Below are 19,017 nucleotides of genomic sequence, written 5' to 3'. Positions count from 1 at the left end.
TGGGTTCCTTCACACTCCATAATCTATCTGCCAAAGTCCTTTCTGCACATTTAATTTGTCCGTATTTACTTGTATCTTGGTGATGACGTTTCTAACAGGGTGATTTCTGTCATTGGTATGGATTGCAAGTAAGTGGCACAATCATATCACCCTGACAATTGGTTAACTTGCACAAAATTAAAAATAATCTTTTTTTCCTCTATAGAGTACATTTCTTACACCCATTGCACAATGGGTTAGATTTATTTACTTAGAAGTACAGCCCAGAACTGGGCTCTCCGGCCCAGTGAGCCATGCTACCAAGCAACTCACCTATTTAACACAAGCCTAATCACAGAACGATTTACAATGACCAACTAACCTACTAACAGTTGCGTCTTTGGACTGTCGGAAGAAACCAGGGCGCCCAGAGGAAACCCACACGGTCAGGGGAAGAACATACAAACTCTTTTAGGTACCAGTGGAAATTGAACCCAGGTTGTTGGTACTGTATAGCATTGTATGCTACTGTGCCGTGCTTCTGAATCTTCCAAAGCAAGATAAAACTTAGCTCTTTTAAAAATTAGGCAACAATATTAAGTTAACAATCATATTCCACCATTAGATTCCACCACCTTGATAATAAAATATTATAAAATGAGAACATTATTTAGCTTTTCATTAAATATTTTTATGGCTTTACTGTTCCCCCAAGTACCATTTATTGGAGTATAAACCGGAAGTATTTTCAGAACTTAAGTGATCAACAGTGAGTTTTTGCATCTAGAGTTTCAGCTGTTTACTTAAACTGTAGTCAACAAGGCCCTTGACAGCTCCTTTCAAATTTCAAAGTAAGTTTATTATCGAAGTACATATATGCCACCCTAACCAAACCTGAGATTCATTTTCTCATGGGCATTCACAATAAATACACAAAACACAATGAAGGACTGCACCCAATGGGATGGACAAACAACCTATATGCAAAAGACAACTGTCTAACAGCACAAATACAGAAAGAAACAAAACAATAAATAATGAAGCAATAAATATCAAAAACATGAGCTAAATCCTTGGAAGTGAGTTCATAGGTTGTGGGAACAGTCAGTGATGGGGTGAGTGAAGTTAAGTGAAGGTATCCCCACTGCTTCAAGAGCCGGATAGTTGAGGGGTAATGACCATTCTTGAACCTGGTGGTGTGGGTCTAATGCTCCTGTTCCAACTCTATAATGGCTAAAATCAAAAGAGAGCATGGCGTAGATGGTGGGTGTCCTTGACGATTGATGGTGCTTTCCTGCAATGGTGCTACAGGTAGATGTGTTTAATGTTGGGGAAGGCTTTACCTGTGATTGACTGGGCATAATCCACATTTTTTTTTGTAAGGTTTTCCGTTAGGGCCACAGATGCTTCCATACCAGGCGGTTCAAAGATTCAAAGGTCAAATTTAATGTCAGGGAAATGTGTATAATATACATCCTGAAATACTTTTTCTTCGCAAACATCCACGAAAACAGAGAAGTGCCCCAAAGAATGAACGACAATTAAACATGAGAACCCCAAAGTTCCCCCTCCTGTGTGTAAGCGGCAGCAAGCAATGATCCCCCCTCCCCCTCCCCCCACCAGCAAAAAGAACGCGCATTGATACCATCACTGACCCCAAGCGTGTGCTAAGCAATAGCAAAGACACAGACCAAAGTTACCACCAGAGGCTTTGCATTTCATCTGACATTGGACAAACCACAGGTTCTCTCTCTCCCCGGCAAGGGAGAGGGAGATGTCCCCCATCTTCACAGCAAGCGGGAGACATAGCAGCAACCCGCTAGTTTACAATCTTAAAAGTCTGTTTCATTGCTTTTATCAAGCTCTGTGTCCGAAGATCGCAAAGACCTCAGGTCTTCCGGCCCACAGTGACAGTGGAAGATTTCCCGGCCTCCCTGACAATACACGAGTCTCCTGCCGTGACACCGAGCCTCGATCTGCCCGTCTCCAGAGACCCGAGGTCTCAGGCTTTCGAACACGCTCGAGATTCTCAGGCCAAACCCTTGGCATGTCAAATAACGGCCACTCATGGAACTCCGAGAACGGGTCCCATTCCCGCAAAGAACCAAAGCCTGCGTGTAACTCCAGGTCACGGTCTTCGAAAGAACTCTGAAAGGGAAAAAATAAAGTTATTAAAGATAGAAATAGAGCTGTTTCCAAAGATGCATGCAAAGGAGTTGCCGTTAGGCGCCATCATCTCTATTGACTGGTTGCATTGTGGCACCCAGTCAATATACTCTCTGCCATACATCTGTAGAAGTTTGTCAGAGTTTTAGATGAAATGCTGAAACTTTACAAATTTCTATGAAAGTAAAAGTGCTGCTGTGCTTTCTGCATAAAAGTGCTCATGTGCTGGAGCTAGAACAGGTATCCTGAAATGATAACACTGAGGAGTTTCAAGTTGCTGACCCTCTGTGTATTTAATACCTCGATGACGGCTGGCTCGTAGACCTCTGGTTTCCTACGCCTAAAGTCAATAATCAGGTCCTAGGTCTTGCTCTGGCATTGAATGAGAGGTGGTTGTTGCGACACTATTCAGCCAGATTTTCAGACTTCCTCCAATAAAATGATTTGTTACCACCTTTGATTCAACCTTCAACGGTGGTGTAATCAGCAAACTTAAATATGGCATTGGAGTTGTGCTTAGCATCACAACCGTAGGTATAAAGTGAATCGAGCAGGGGGCTAAGCACAATGCCTAGTGGTGCACCCGTGCTGATGGAGATTGTGTAGATGTTGCCAATCTGAGCTGACAGGGATCTGCAAGTCAGGAAATCCAAAGTTTCAGTTGCACAAGGAGGGATAGCAGCCAAGGTCTTGAAGCTTGTTGATTAGTTTTGAGGGAATGATAGTATTGAATACCGAACTGCATTCAATAAAGACCAACCTGATATATGCAGCTTTGCTGTCCAGATTTTCCAGGTTTGGGGCAGCAGTCTGCCGGAGGACTTCATCTCAGTGGATGTAAGTGCTACTGGATGGTTGTCACTAGTATAATGGAAGCTTGCTTGAAGTAGGTGGGTACCTCTAATTTATTGCTGAGCACTCCAGCCAGTTGATCAGCACAGGTCTTCAGTACTTGACCAGGTGCACCATCTAGGCTGGATACTTTCCATGGGTTCACCCTCCTGAAGGATGTTCATGTTGGCCTTGGAGACTGAGATCACAGGGTCCTCGGGGGCTGTGGGAGTTTGTGAAAATTCCTCCATGTTTTGGCAGTCAAAGCAAGCATAAAACACATTGAGCTCATCTGGGAGCGAAGCCACGTTATTTCCTATGTCATTTTGTAGGAGGTGTTAGCATTTAAGCCCTGCCACAGCTGTTGACTATTCCTTCAGTAATTCAAGTTTAGTCTGGAATTGCCATTTTGCTGGTGTTACGTACCCCGTAACTGGGTTGCCAAACCAGCAGAAATGGATCACTCAGTTGGAGTCTGGATTACTAGAACTAAGAAAGTTTTATTAAAGAAACAATCAACACAGTAATCGAAAGGATAATAAATGCAACAGTTCAGCAAAGATAAACACACATGTGCACAGAATTAAGATAACAGCATCAATCAACTCTATCGTTGTCTAGGGGTAAATGACCAAATTTCAAAGTGACACAAAAGTTCAGTCCAATTTAGTTCAGTTTGCAGTACTCGTTGCCATGGCGATAGACAACGTGGGGGGAGAGAGAGAGAGATAACGGGAACGACTGATCATTCAGAAACGGCTTCCACTCACAGACCGGCGATAATTGCTCACAAGCAGCTTTTGGGCAGGTCCTTGGTGATGTCACCTGAGGTCACCGACTGTGACCCCTCCTCCAGGTGCAGTCGATCCTCTGCAGTGAACCCGGCACCCAAGCAAGGGCGGACACACACCGGGTTCCCGCTGATCGTACCTTTCCACCCTGTGCGTTGTCCGGTACTTCCCACCAACTCGTGAAAGGCGCACCGCTTCCAGGGTCTCGTTACCTCGGGTGTCGTGTGTGTCCTGCCTTAGCGAACCTGTCCCTTTTTATCCCCCTACTGGGGTATCGCCTGTCCATCACTTCAAACAGTTCAGGGTTCAAAGGGGGAGCCGCTCCAGACAGCTCTCTCTCTCCCGTCCCTTCATTACACATCTCCAGATGCTGTTTCATTGTGTTCCTTATCTCTCTCTTGAAGACAGGTGGCAGACCAACTGCTGATCACACAGGACAGTTAACATCTTATCTATGTGTATTCTCGTCACACTGGTGAGATGGCTTTCCAGAGATCGTATCTAGACCTCTTGTATTTTACTTGGTCACCAGATCTGAATGCCACTGATCTGGCCCTCAACAGATTACAGATCTCTTGGTTCATCCAGGGCTTCTGGCTGGGGAAGACTCTGAATGATTTTATGGGGACACACTCATCTACGACTGTTTTTATAAAGTCAGTGACAAACGTGGTGTATTCATTCAGATCCACAGATGGGTCCTTAAACTCAGCCCGGTCTACTGACTCCTGCAGCTGCTCCTCTTCCTCCAACAACCACCTCTTTTTTTTGTCCTTGTATCTGGAGCCTTGCTCTTTAGCCTCTGCCTTTGTTTGAGTAGGAGGACAGCCAACTAGGCATGGAACGGTAGGCCTTCATGATTGCAGTATGGCAGTGGCCAAATGTTTTGGAACCCCTAGTGCTGGAGGTGGTATGTTGATAATTGGGCAGAACTAGTCTGATTGAAGACCCCAACAATGATTTGAAAGGTGTTGGGGTAGGCTGTTTTGCTGATGGCAACACTTAGAACCTCGAGTGCCTGTTTAACATAGGCATTTGTCAGAATGCAACCTGGAATCAGGATCACAGAGAACTCTCTTGATAAGTAGAACGGTTGCCACTTAAATCATTAGGTGTTCCAGGTCGAGGAAACAAGTGTGAGACAAGACCTCTGTGTGCTATCACCATTAAGAGCTTATCGTGAAACACAGAACCCCACCCTTTGCCTTCCCCAAATCTGTAGTAGTCCGGTCCATCCTGTGGATCGAGAAGCCCTCGTATGCTCCGGATTCCTCTCACTTTCCAAAGATGTACGAGTTAGTAGGTTAATTGGTCACATGGATATAATTATATGTGTGGGCTCGTTGGGCTGGAAGACTCGATTACTATGCTGCATGTCAAAATAAAAAAATAAGAAATTCCCTGCGGCTAGCACCAGAGGTCTTACATAGAACCTGCTGATCACTGGAGCTCGAAAGTAGTGGCAATAACTACTTGGCCACTCAATTGTCAAACCTTGGGTTTTATGATACGTGACCGAACGTGGGAATATTAGCCAAGAGAGAAGTTATTTAACAAAATTCAGTGAAATCAGAACTGATCTGTGACCCTGCTCCAAGCACCTGTTAACAAATATCTCAGATGTAGAATGAAGAATCAACTAAGCCACAATTGGCAATGATTGAACAGAGGTGAAATTTATTTAACGTAGGAGTTTTTACTCAATTTCACTGGGGAAATGCCTTGAAATATGTTTTAAGCATGCTTGCATTTCTACTCATGTATGAAGACACAAATGCTGGAATTGATTAACAGACTAGATTCTCATTGTAATATTAGCAAATAATGGCTTATTCTTCAGAATCAGAATCAGGTTTGATAGCATCGATATATGTCATGACATTTGTTAACTTTGTGGCAGCAGTACAATGCAATAAATAATAAGTTTTTAAAAAGTAATTACATTTAGTATATTCTGTATATACGTATGTATGTGTATATATAATATTTTATATAACTGTATGTGTGTGTGTATATATAATATATATATATATGTTAAATTAAGATGAGTACTGCAAAAAAAACACATAATTTTTTTAAAAGTGAGGCAGTATTCATGGGTTTAATGTCCATTCAGAAATCAGATGGCAGAGGGGATGAAGCTGTTCCTGAATTATTGAGTGTGTGCCTTCAGGCTCCTGAACCTCCGCCCTGATGGAGAGAATGAGAAGAGAGCATGTCCAGGGTGTTGAGGGTTGTTGATGATTGAAGCCACTTTTCTGAGGCATCGCTCTTTGAAGATGTTTTGGAAGCTATGGAGGATTGTCCAAGGATTTGTCAGCATAATCTATTGATTCTGTTAGTCATTATCTGTCTGGGAGACTTTTGCACTTTTCCCATGAATCTCGACATATGCTGGGGCAACGGTAGTCTGTCACAGCCCTTAGCAACTCAGCGTTGAATTTAACAATTCCAGATAACCAGCCTTTAGTTTCAATTGGAACCAGCCAGTTTTGAAGAAAGATTATTGCATTGTGATGTTGTTCTTTCTGCCTGATAGGCTTTATTTTAGATTTCCAGCAACTGCTTTCTTTTATTTTTCACAGAGTGAGCATTGATTTTTTTTTCCTTCCATTTGCAGCTCTTCCAGGCAGAACAGTAACAATTAATAAGGATTTTCCATACTCTCCCAGCTGGCATTGCCAGCACTTGGGTCAGTTGGTTTCTCTCATCTTTCACAGACATTCCCATTCATCCTTCCATTCTCTCTCTTCCCTGCAGTTCAAAACATATTTGATTTATACAGTACTGTGCAAAAGTCTTGGGCACATATGTATAGCTGGGGTAATTTATGTATTGCATTGTACTGCTGTCACAAAAAAAACAGACTTCATGATGCATGTGAGTGATGACTGGAGTTTCTTTGAGGATATAATGAGCACAGTGGATAGAGGGAAACAGATGGACGTTATTTACTTGGATTTCCAGAAGGTGTTCAATAAGGAGTCACATAAAAGACCTATCGATAAGATAAGGATGCATGGAGTTGGGGGTGATTTATTAGCATGGATAGAGAATTGTTTAAGCAATAGAAAGCAGAGAGTTGGGATACATCAGTGTTTCTCTGGTTGGCAATCGGCGTGAGTTGTGTGCCACAGGGGTCGATGCTGGGCCCACAACTGTTCATGATGTACATTAATGATCTGGAAGAGAGCACCGAGTGTAGTGTATCTAAGTTTAATGATGACACTAAATTGCTTGGAAAAGCAGATTATGCAGAAGATACGGAGAGACTGCAGAGAAATATAGATAGGTTAACTGAGTGGGCAAGGGTCTGGCAGATGGAGTACAATGTTGGCAGATGTGAAGTCATCCACTTTGGAAGGGAAAATAGAAGATCAGATTATTATTTAAAGGGTTAAAGATTGCAGCATGCTGTTGTGTAGAAGGACTTGGGAGTGCTTCTGCATGAATCATAAAAGAGTGGTTTGCAAGAAGGCAAATGGAATGTTGGCCTTCATTGCTAGAAGGATGTAATTTAAGAGCCGGGAGATTACGTTGCAACTGCCCATGGTACTGATGAGGCTGCATCTGGAGTACTGCATGCAGTTCTGGTCCTCTTTCTTAAGGAAGGATATAGTGTCTTTGGAGGTAGTGTAGAGGAGGTTCAGCAGGTTGATTCCAGAGATGAGTGCATTAGACTATGAGGAGAGTTTGAGTCGCTTGGGACTGTACTTGCTGGAATTCAGAAGGATGAGAGGAGGTCGTATAGAAACATGTAAGGTTATGAAAGGGATAGATAAGACAGAGGCAGGAAACTTGTTTCCACTGGTAGGTGAGATTAGAACTAGGGGACATAGTCTTAAGATTTGGGGGAGTAAATTTAGGACAGAGATGAGGAGGAACTGCTTTTCCCAAAGAGTGGTGAATCTGTGGAATTCTCTGCCCAATGAAGCAGTGGAGGCTACCTCAGTAAATATATTTAAGACAAGGTTGGATAGATTTTTGCATAGTAGGGGAATTAAAGGTTATGGGGAAAAGGCAGGTAGGTAGAGATGAGTCCATGGTCAGATCAGCCATGATCTTATTGAATGGTGGAGCAGGCTCGATGGGCCAGATGGCCTACTCCTGCTCCTACTTCTTACGTTCTTATGATAAGCTAGGCACTGATATGGGTCTCTATTGTGGACTGAGAATGGGCAGGGGGCAGGGAGAGGGGAATCATGATTAGGAAAAGAGGAAGGGAGATGGGAGGCAGTGGGAAGCACCAGAAAGACATTCTACAATGATCAATAAACCAGTTGTTCGGAATCAAATGACTTGCTCAGGTGTGTCTGAGCCCGCATCATCCTCCATCCTAGCACACCTCTGCCATCTGTCCCTTACCACTCCTGTGGCACTCCACTCTCGCCATTCCCAACATGTTTTGCTCCCACCAAATTTATAAACTCACTCTCCTCTTCACATTGACAAACACAGTACTGTGGAAAAATCTTGGGCACCCTAGCTCTATGTATACATGTGCTTAAGACTTTTGCGCAGAATGGTAACTTTTCCTACTTCTGAAGATTGACTTGATACGTCAACTCACAGATGATGCCTGACCTATTTGAGTATGTCTGGTATTTTCTATTTTTATTTTTAAAGTTCTGTTTCTCTTTCAGCTTGGTCAAGGTGCTGAAATTCTGCTTGGTGGCAAGTGAGGGTTCATCATAATTAGTCTATACTTGCTGAGTTCATTTGGGGATGAGGAAAGAAGGTGGAAGTATCACTCTGTAGCAGGGCAACTGAAAGATGCAGAGCTTACTGGACTGGAATTGTTTTAGTGCAACCAGCACTGCCAAAGCGCTGCCAAAGCTGCAGTGATAAAATGGCTCCTGACAAGTTTAATTAAATGTCACATTGCAAATAAAAAGGGTGGTAGGGTGGAAATACGTCTCTATCAAAGGAGGTGTAAGGTACTTCTTCCCTCCGCTAACCTGCGGATCACCCTTGGACAAGTTGTAGCAGGTGATTAACCCCACGATCAGGGTCACGTGAAGCCATGGGGGCAGGTGGTGGATGTTCGTATGAGCAGCTGGTGCATCCCACAAGTCCAGGTTAAGTGATCACTGACGCTAGGCAGACAATCTCTGAAGAGTATTGATAATGGCTGGGGTCACCATCTTGTAAAGACATTGTCCAGAAAAAGGCAATGGCAAACCACTACTGTAGAAAAATTTGCCAAGAACAATCAGGCTCACGGAAAGGCCATGATTATGCATGACACGCAACGATGATGGTTGCATGTAACAGCAACCACCTGTTACTTTATTGAAGGGGTAAAAGTTTGGCCTTCATTGCAAGGGTTATGGAATGACCAGTAGCATATGTCTTGTTTCCTAGGGTCCGTTTCCACAAAATTAATTTTGTTGATATTTAATGATGTGCTTAATTTTATTGATGTTCCCATGAACTAAATGGGAAATGTTCAGGCCAAGAAAAATGCAGCTGTTTGCCAAACCAGCAAAAGGATCATAAAATGAAGATTCACCATTTGACTTTTTCGAAGAGCCTGATAGAACATAGAACTTTGCACATCAGGAACAGGCCCTTCAGCCTGTTGGGACTGACTAAAACTGCGCCACATGGAATCTGTACCTGGGAAATGTAAGGATCTTTGTTCACACATCAAACATCCAGGAGAGAAAGAATTAAAGGGATAGAAAGATCAGCTTTATATTTATCACATGTATATTAAAATATGGATGGTGGGGGTGGAGACACATCTCCACCAAAGGATGTGTAAGGCGCTCCTTCCCTCCGCTGGTGTGTAGGTCACCCTTGGGCAAGACGTAGCATCTACTGAGCCAACCCCCCACCCCCAATCAGGGTCATGTGACATCATGTGAGTAGGTGGTGGATGGTCATTTGAGCCTGGTTATGTGGCCACTGACACCAGGCTGACAGTCTCTGAACAGTATTGATAATAGTTGAAGTCATCCGTTTTGTAAAGACACTACCTAGAAGAAGGCAATGGCAAGCCACTTCTGCAGAAAAAATTGCCAGGAACAGTCATGGTCATGGAAAGACCATGATTGCCCCCATCATATGACATAGCTCTTAATGAACAAACTATATTGAAACATCAGAACATTCGGTGAAATGTGTCATCTGCACCAATGACCAGCATCCCATATGGCCGTGTGCTGGTGGCAACCTCCTTATGTCGCCATGCTTCTGCACTAACACACAATTTACTAACTCCGACACATACTGTACATCATTGAAATGTGGGTGAAAACTGGAGCACCCGGAGGAAGCCCATATGGTCCGGGGGAGAATGTACAGACTCCTTGCGTATGGTGGCAGGAATTGAACCCCAAACAAAATGTTGTGTAAGGCACATGTGTAATGCTGGGGATTTATAAGGCACTGGTGAGGCCTCACTTGGAGTATTGTGAGCAATTTTGGGCCCCTTATTTAAGAAAGGATGTGCTGATATTGGAGAGGGTTCAGAGGAGGCTCACCATAATGATTCCAGGAATGAAAGACTAATTGTACGAGGAGTGATTGAAGGCACTGGGCCTTTACTCACTGGAATTTAGAAGAATGAGTGGGGATCCTATTGAAATCTGTTAAATGTTGATAGGCCAAGAAAGAGTGGATGTAGTGAGGATGCTTCCTATGGTGCGAGTGTCTGGGACCAGAGGGCGCTGTCTCAGAATAGAGAGACATCTACTGAGAATGGAGATGCAGAGGAATTTCAGAGGATGCTGAATATGAGGCGTATGTTGCCACAGGTGGCTGTGGAGGCCCGGTCATTGGATGTATTTAAGGCAGAGGCTGATAGGCTCTTGATTAGTCAGGGCATGAAAGATTACAGGGAGAAGGCAGGAGAATGGGGTTGAGACTGAAATGGATTAGCCATAATCAAATAGTGGAGCAGACTCGATGGACTGAATAGCCTAATTCTGCTCCTATGTTTAATGGTCTTTGAGATGTGATCCCATTGTAACTAAGTAATTCTACACTTACTGTAAAATGTTTAACTACTCTGTATTTGTGACTATTGAAACCATGTTTAATCACTTGCTGTTATCTTTGTTTTTTAAGATCATAACATCTCCAAGTACTTTTGAGTTGAGAGATTCTCCTGAGTTTCTCCAGAGCCTCTCCAAGTGAGGGATTCTCCAGAACACCTGCTTGTGTGCTGAATAAATTATTTTTACATCTTTTCACAGATCCGTGTGACTCATTTATAGTTTCAACACTTATCAAGAAACCTCCTGTTGGTAATCAAATTTGTATATTAATTCAGCCAAAATATATTGTGGAAATAACATTGAGGATTTTGGCACTTACTAATTTATGCAGAAATCAGAGAAAATAACTTCCAACAAGTTTAGCTTGTTAACAAATGAAATTACAGAGCCACTCTGCGATGCATCATTCCTCCATAACTCGTGCAAGTGGTAAGCCATCATCTCCTCGCATTAGAATGAGGGGCGTGTTCACCTCAGTCTGATTACTTCTGCTAATGGCACAATAAAACAAGAACTGAAATGATATTGCAGATTTCATGACCCAAACTTTTTTTTCAGGCAATGAAGTACTTTTGGAGTGCTGACTCTGTGGTAAGTTGGAAGTGTGGCAGCTAAAGTGCACAGCAATCTTACACAAGGTATTGTGATAGTCATCAGTTAATCATTATTGCAGCGATTCCGCGTGAGAAATAAATATTGGTAATTTCACCAGGATTAAATTATCTTATTTACTGATGAACAATTCTCTAGCACTAAGAATCAACTTTATTTATTGAGATACATCGTGGAGTAGGCCCTTCCAGTGCTTTGAACTGTGCTGCTGAGCAACCCACTGATATAACCCTAGCCTAATCACAGGACAATTTACAATAACTAATCAACCTTCCTACTGATATATTTTTGGACTGTGCGAGGAAACCAGAGTATCCAGAGTTAACTCACACGGCCACAGGCAGCGACGGGAATTGAACCTGGGTCACCTATACTTGCAAGCATTGTGCTAACTACTATGCTACCGTGCCGTCCCAGTGAGGAAACCCATTGCTTCACATTTGAATTTGTTGGGGATGTTGTATCTGAGTAAATAAATAAACTAGCAGGGCTGGGCATAGTTTTCTTGATGGATACTGATGGAGAATTTCAATATAAGATGTTGTAGATTAAAATTGTGCAAGGTATCTGGTGTTTCTTAATAGATCAAATGGTCTTGCAGTAGAGAAGTTGATCTTATAGTTGGTTTTAACATGTAGCTTAAGTATGTATTCAAATCAAAGCACATCAATAAAACTAGCAATTTTAATCAAAGTGAGCTTTGCACAGTTGACAATGTTATGCACAGTGCAGTAATATAATACTTGCGGCTACTTAGTTAGCAGCTCCTGTCACAGGAACTGTAAGGTAGGCAGTTGTGTAAAATAGAATTTTTAAAAATGTTGTTTGAGCTTATTCCACCAAGAGGATCACAAACTTGTTCTAGGCTTTGGAGACGTCAATGACCTGGAGAGCTATGTTGGCTGGAGTCGGGGCTTTTTGCTAAACAGGTCAAAGTGTAGAGGTCAGACTGAGAGTGGTCCACCAGTCCTCCAGGTTCAGGGGTTCAGTCCAGGAATAACGACACCCTACTGGTCAAACAAAACTGTTACGGGCACAGCAGTGGAGAATCCTTCTACACCTTAGTGTGATGATATTCCTGCTGGGACTGGCAGATTGACAGCAGTGAAAACAGAGAGGAGGTTACTGACATTATGAAGGAAACCCTGAATACCACCAGAGACAGAGGACCTACATTGATGCCCTAAACGCCAGCAGTGTAATGGGCAGTATGTAAGTTGAGCATAGTGCATACAGAAGCTTTCCATCTGAATGACCATTGTTGTAACTGCCAATGAGAAACATTGCTGATATTAGAGAAGGGTAAACCTCTACCTTCCAGCTCTGGTATCCCTTAATTAAATAAATTAATTCACTTTGTTTTAAATGATGATCTGACTAAAATAGAGTGACCTATAAATTCACAGTTTATTTATAAGAAGTTAGAGAAGGAGAACTTGACCCATTTTTTAGAACATATTCAGTATTGTGCAAAAGTCTTTGGCACATATATACAGTGGCATGCAAAAGTTTGGGTACCCCTGATCAAAATTTCTGTTACTGTCAATAGTTAAGTGAGTAGAAGATGAACTGATATCCAAAAGTCATAAAGTTAAAGATGAAACATTATTTTCAATATTTTAAGCAAGATTAGTGCATTATTTTTGTTTTGTACAATTTTAGAGTGGGGGAAAAAAGGAAAGGAGCACCATAGAACTATGCAAAAGTTTGGGCACCCCATGAGATTTGAGCTCTCCGATAACTTTTACCAAGGTCTCAGACCTTAATTAGCTTGTTAGGGCTATGGAAAGGTCAGGTGATGCAAATTTCAAAGCTTTAAAAATACCCTGACTCCTCAAACTTTGTCCCAACAATCAGCAGACATGGGCTCCTCTTAAGCAGCTGCATAGCATTCTGAAAATTAAAATAATTGTTGCCCACAAAGCAGGAGAAGGCTATAAGAAGATAGCAAAGCGTTTTCAGGTAGCCGTTTCCTCAGTTCGTAATGTAATTAAAAAATGGCAATTAACAGGAACAATGGAGGTTAAGTTGAGCTCTGGAAGACCAAGAAAACTTTGAGAGAACTGCTCATAGGATTGCTAGAAAGGCAAATCAAAACTCCCATTTGACTGCAAAGGAACTTCAGGAAGATTTAGCAGACTCTGGAGAGGTAGTGCACTGTTCTACTGTGCAGCGACACCTACACAAATATGACCTTCATGGAAGAGTCATCAGAAGAAAACATTTCCTGCATCCTCACCACAAAATTCAGTGTCAGGAGTTTGCAAAGGAACACCTAAACAAGCCTGATGCATTTTGGAAACAAGTCCTGTGGACTGATGAAGTTAAAATAGAATTTGTTGGCCTCAATGAGCAAAGGTATGCTTGGAGAAAAAAAGAGTGCAGAATTTCATGAAAAGAAAACCTCTCCAACTGTTAAGCACGGGGCTGGATCAATCATACTTTGAGCTTGTGTTGCAGCCAGTGACATGGGGAACATTTCACTGGTGGAGGGAAGAATGAATTCAACTTAATACCAGCAAATTCTGGAAGCAAACATCACACCGTCTGTAAAAAAAAAGCTGAAGATAAAAAGAGGATGGCTTCTACAACAGGATAATGATCCTAAACACCTCAAAATCCACAATGGACTACCTCAAGAGGTGCAAGCTGAAGGTTTTGCCATGGCCCTCACAGTCCCCTGACCTAAACATCATCGAAAATCTGTGGATAGACCTCAAAAGAGCCGTGCATGCAAGACGGCCCAAGAATCTCACAGAACTAGAAGCCTCTTGCAAGGAAGAATGGGCGAAAATCCCCCAAAGAGGAATTGAAAGACTCTTAGCTGACTACAGAAAGCGTTTACATGCTGTGATACTTGCTAAAGGGGGTGTTATTAAGTACTGACCATTCAGGTTGCCCAAACTTTTGCTTCGGGCCCTTTTCCTTTTTTGTTATTTTGAAACTGTAAAAGATGGAAATAAAAAAGTAATCTTGCTTAAAATGTTAAAGAAATGTGTCATCTTTAACTTTATGCTGTTACGTACCCCGTAACTGGGTTGCCAAGCCAGCAGAAATAGAACACTCGTTGGAGTTTGTATTACTAGGAACTTAATAAAGTTTTATTAAAGAAACAAATAATCCAGTAGTCTAATCGTAAGGATATAAATATAACAGGTTAACAATGATAATACACACCTATACACAGAACTAGGGAAATAGGAATCAACCAAGCTCTGTCGCAGTCTAGGGGTAAAATGATCAGTCTTACAGTGACACAGAGTTCATTTCAGCTTAGTGAAGTTCGCAGTAATCGTTGGGGGGGGGGGATGCAATTTGGTTCAGTCAGACCTTTGATGTCTTCGCAGTTGGTTTCAGGCAGACGCTTTCTGATGTCTTCTATCCCGCTGTGGTCACCAACTGTGACCCCTCCGTTCCGGATACGATCGTTCTTCTGCGGTGATCCCAGCACCCAGGCAAGGGCGGACACACACACCAGGTTCCCGCTGATCGTACCTTTACACCCTGTGAGCCTATGGTCGGTTCCCGCAAACCAGACCTCCAAACTCCCACCACTTGTGGGGGCACACTGCTCTTTACAGGGTCTGGTGGTCTCGTGGTGTCCCGTGCCTTAGCGAACCTGCTGTTTTTATCCCCCTGCTGGGGTATCACCTGTCCATCAAACTTCAAACAGTTCAGGTTCAAAGCAACCGGTCTGTCAATATTCTGAATTATGTTTCTTTTCCGTTAATCCCTCACTCCTCTCTTAGCATTTTGAATGTTTCTCCATTGTCTCTCTTATCTCACTCATTAGCATCAATCGTCCCATAGCTTGGATTGGCGTCACAATGCCTTTTGGAAATCAGGTTACCTTTTACTTGCTTAGCTATTCACAGTAACAGAAATTTTGACTGGGGTGCCCAAACTTTTGCATGGCACTTGGCTATAACTAGGGTGCTTAAGACATTTGCTCACTACTGTATTTGTCAACGTGAAGCAAGAGTGAATTCTAAATCTTGCAGGAGCGAAGGATGTTGGGAATAGTGAGGGTGGAGTGCTGCAGAAGGGGTGTGAGACAGGTGGCATTGAAGTAGTGCCGGGGTGGGGGAGGGAGGGAGGGGTTGTGGCACAGGTGCTGTCCCACCCAGCCCTGAGGCAGCAGGCAAGGCAATTTGATTCCAAACAGTTGGATTACTGCTCATTTATAGAGTATCTTTCTGGTGCTTCCTGCTCCTTAACCTCTCCCTTGCCATTTTCCTAACCATGATTCTCCTCTCCTTGGCCCCTTCTCACTCTCAGTCCACAAAATAGACCCTTTTCAGAATCAGTTTTATTATTACTCACATATGTGATGAAATTTGTTTATTTTTGCAGCAGCAATATAATGCAATACATAAAATTACTATAGTACTGTGCAAAAGTCTTGGGCGCCTCGCTATATGTATATGCCTAAGACTTTCGCACAGTATAAATCCATAAACTCAGATGTACATTAATCATATTGCAGGTGTTAATAATGTCATCAAACCCAAATGAGGTAGGAAGCAAGTACACATTTCTCCTTGTTGGAAGCATGCTACTTGCCAAACTGGCAGATTGCTAGTACCAGGGTGCATGCTGGCAGTTATTAATGTGGAAATAATTAATTTGAATTAAGATGCTATGCTACTTATTTTCTGGGACCTGTTCTCAATTTTTGAATGGCCCATCCTGTCCTTGTTTACTCTAATTCAGAGGCAGGAGGAGCAGATATGCTACTTCTAACCTCATGTCAAAGGAAAACTTTGCCATTCACATTTTTAGTATACATTTTCCCTCAACCCTGGGCAACTTATAGAACATAGGATAATACAGCACAGTACAGGCCCTTCGGCCCACAATGTTGTGCTGACCCTCAAACCCTGCCTCCCATATAACCCCCCACCTTACATTCCTCCATATACCTGTCTAGTAGGCTCTTAAACTTCACTAGTGTATCTGCCTCCACCACTGACTCAGGCAGTGCACCAACCACTCTCTGAGTAAAAAACCTTCCTCTAATATCCCCCTTGAACTTCCCACCCCTTACCTTAAAGCCATGTCTTCTTATATTGAGCAGTGGTGCCCTGGGGAAGAGGTGCTGGCTATCCACTCTATCTATTCCTCTTATTATCTTGTACATCTCTATCATGTCTCCTCTCATCCACCTTCTCTCTAAAGAGTAAAGCCCTAGCTTCCTTAATCTCTGATCATAATGCATATTCTCTAAACCAGGCAGCATCCTGGTAAATCTCTGTACCCTTTCCAATGCTTCCCCATCCTTCCTATCGTGATGCGACCAGAACTGGACACAGTACTCCAAGTGTGGCCTAACCAGAGTTTTATAGAGCTGCATCAATACATCGCGACTCTTAAACTCTATTCCTCGACTTACGAAAGCTAACATCCCATAAGCTTTCTTAACTACCCTATCCACCTGTGAGGCAACTTTCAGTGATCTGTGGACATGTACCCCGAGATCCCTCTGCTCCTCCACGCTACCAAGTATCCTGCCATTTACTTTATACTCTGCCTTGGAGTTTGTCCTTCCAAAGTGTACCACCTCACACTTCTCCGGGTTGAACTCCATCTGCCACTTCTCAGCCCACTTCTGCATGCTATCAATGTCTCTCTGCAATCTTCGACAATCCTCTACACTATCTCCAACACCACCAACCTTTGTGTCGTCTGAAAACTTGCCAACCCACTCTTCTACCCCCACATCCAGGTCGTTAATAAAAATAATGAAAAGTAGAGGTCCCAGAACAGATCCTTGTGGGACACCACTAGTCACAATCCTCCAATCCAAATGTATTCCCTCCACCACGACCCTCTGCCTTCTGCAGGCAAGCCAATTCTGAATCCACCTGGATAAACTTCCCTGGATCCCATGCCTTCTGACTTTCTGAATAAGCCTACAGTGTGGAACCTTGTCAAATGCCTTACTAAAATCCATATAGATCACGTCCACTGCACTACCCTCATCTATATGCCTGGTCACCTCCTCAAAGAACTCTATCAGGCTTGTTAGACACGATCTACCCTTCACAAAGCCATGCTGACTGTCCCTGATCAGACTATGATTCTCTGAATGCCCATAGATCCTATCTCTAAGAATCTTTTCCTACAGCTTTCCCACCACAGACGTAAGGCTGACTGGTCTATAATTACCCAGACTATCCCTACTACCTTTTTTGAACAAGGGGACAACATTCGCCTCCCTCCAATCCTCTGGTACCATTCCTGTGGACAACAAGGACATAAAGATCCTAGCCAGAGGCTCAGCAATCTCTTCCCTCGCCTCGTGGTGCAGCCTGGGGAATATTCCATCAGGCCCCGGGGACTTATCCATCCTAATATATTTTAACAACTCCAACACCTCTTCTCCCTTAATATCAACATGCTCCAGAACATCAACCTCACTCATATTGTCCTCACCATCATCAAGTTCCCTCTCATTGGTGAATACCGAAGAGAAGTATTCATTGAGGACCTCGCTCACTTTCACAGCATCCAGGCACATCTTCCCACCTTTATCTCTAATCGGTCCTACCTTCACTCCTGTCATCCTTTTTTTTCTTCACATAATTGAAGAATGACTTGGGGTTTTCCTTTACCCTACTTCTTCACTTGTACTTATATTAACTACGTCTTAATCTTGAATGGTGTTTAGTGACTCCATGAAACAGTGATTAAGGCCCATATCTATCAGTTTTTAATTGTTAGGAAAAGTGCTGTCCTTTTCTGTCTTAACGGATATTAATTTCTAGGTCATGTGCTGTAGGGTGGCAGGGTGGAGATGCGTCTCTACCAAAGGGGGTGTAAGATGCTCCTTCCCTCCGCTAGTCTGCAGGTCACCTTTGGGCAAGGTGTGCCACCTGCTTACTTTACCCGATCAGGGTCATGTGAAGCTACGGGAGCAGGTGGTGGATGGTCAATTGAGCAGCTGGTGCATATCACAAGTCCTGGTGACGCCAGGCAGACAGTCTCTGAAGAGTATTGATAATGGCTGTGGTCACCCTTCTTGTAAAGGCACTGCTCAGAAGGCAGCAATGCTAAACCACTTCTGTAGAAAATCAGCCAAGAGTGATCATGGTGATGGAATGACCATGATCGCCTACATCATACAACATGGCACATAATGAACAAACAAATGTGCTGTAGTTTAGTCAATTTAAAGCTGAGCGACTTTTATCATAAAATCAGAAATAAGGTGGCACACACATAAAAGGTAAAAATCCTTGTGTCGTCCATTGAAGATGAAGAGCATTTTTTAAATTGAGATATGTACAAATTGAGCAAATGAAGGAGATGGTATTACCTTGGCAAATGCTGACTCGTGAGTAATGGCAACTTCTGGTTTTCTCTTTGGACTTTAGTCATGTTGGGTATGAGAAGGTTTGATGACAGAATGATTTATTAGAGAAACTGTGTGATATAGGCCTCTTGGTAAAAGTACTCTGAGCACATGTAAACTCACTCAGTCACTCTCTCTCTCTCTCTCTTGCCATTGCACTGATTTCCCTAGATACATACTTATAACAGATTGGCTTTATGGTACCTTTCACACTATATATGATGGAATATTGTATTTCTTGAATAATGGGGATGTGTAAATGTGCAGAACACACACAAAA

General features: G+C 42.8%; 1 protein-coding gene across 10 annotated transcripts in view; it reads left to right on the top strand.

Annotated features, from left to right (window-relative positions):
• The window catches only part of atp2b2 (ATPase plasma membrane Ca2+ transporting 2), a 927,552-nt gene that overhangs the window by 127,329 nt on the left and 781,206 nt on the right, over nt 1–19,017 (top strand). For 4 of the 10 annotated variants that reach the window (XM_063068182.1, XM_063068186.1, XM_063068193.1 and 1 more), the window contains one exon: nt 11,330–11,362. The exons of 4 other annotated variants lie outside the window; for them this stretch is intronic. The gene's annotated coding sequence lies outside the window, so the exon portion shown is untranslated. Of the gene's footprint in view, nt 1–10,969; nt 11,021–11,079; nt 11,201–11,329; nt 11,363–19,017 lie in introns of those variants that run through there. 2 more of the 10 variants (XM_063068185.1, XM_063068187.1) reach the window with 2 other exon arrangements.

This window comes from Mobula hypostoma, chromosome 15 (assembly GCF_963921235.1).
Source record: "Mobula hypostoma chromosome 15, sMobHyp1.1, whole genome shotgun sequence".
NCBI lineage: Eukaryota > Metazoa > Chordata > Chondrichthyes > Myliobatiformes > Myliobatidae > Mobula > Mobula hypostoma.
This window is presented reverse-complemented; position numbering and strand designations above follow the sequence as displayed.